Raw genomic sequence first — 659 nt, 5'->3', positions numbered from 1 at the left:
TGTTCGATGATCTACTCCCCGTTGGATGAAACCAGAAGCAAGTATGACCTCATCATTTCTGGTTCCTGAGCTGTCATTCCTAGTCTAGAGGAGTCAGGGAAGAAGCTGATTAAGCATGTTGTGTGCTTGATTAGCGGTCTAACAGCCTCTTCCTCCCCGGGCTCCGGCGGTCTCAGGACCATTGACGTCATCATTTCTAATGCAGGTCCATTGACTTGCCTTACTCACCTGACCGTTGGTCCCACTGGGCTGCTAGAATGGTCCCCGCAGCCTCTTCTTCCCCGAGCTCCTGTGGTCTAAAGAACGCTGACATCATCATATCTAATACAAGTCCATTGACTTGCATTGAATGAGAGGGACATTCCACAGCTGAAGCAGAGGCTCACTGCTACGGGAGCAAAGATCATGTGAGTGTATCTTCTTTATTTCGGCCCCTAGACCAGAACGAGCACTTGGCCCTTGCAGTGCGGGGTTAGCTCCACTGCAAGGGTTAATTTTTTTAATGCCCAGAGTTCTTCTTTAATGTTTGCCCCAGCAAAATAGATAATTATAGAAAAAAATAAAGCATTATAATAGATCCAATAAAACACAGGCTACCGTCTGCAGGGGCCACGAGGGCTGCACGATAAGTGCCGAAGGGCCGCAGGTTGGGTGCCTGG

Source organism: Nanorana parkeri, unplaced genomic scaffold, assembly GCF_000935625.1.
Source record: "Nanorana parkeri isolate BGI_ZX_2015 unplaced genomic scaffold, ASM93562v1 scaffold2336, whole genome shotgun sequence".
In the NCBI taxonomy this organism is placed as follows: domain Eukaryota; kingdom Metazoa; phylum Chordata; class Amphibia; order Anura; family Dicroglossidae; genus Nanorana; species Nanorana parkeri.
Note: the sequence above shows the minus strand (reverse complement) of the source record.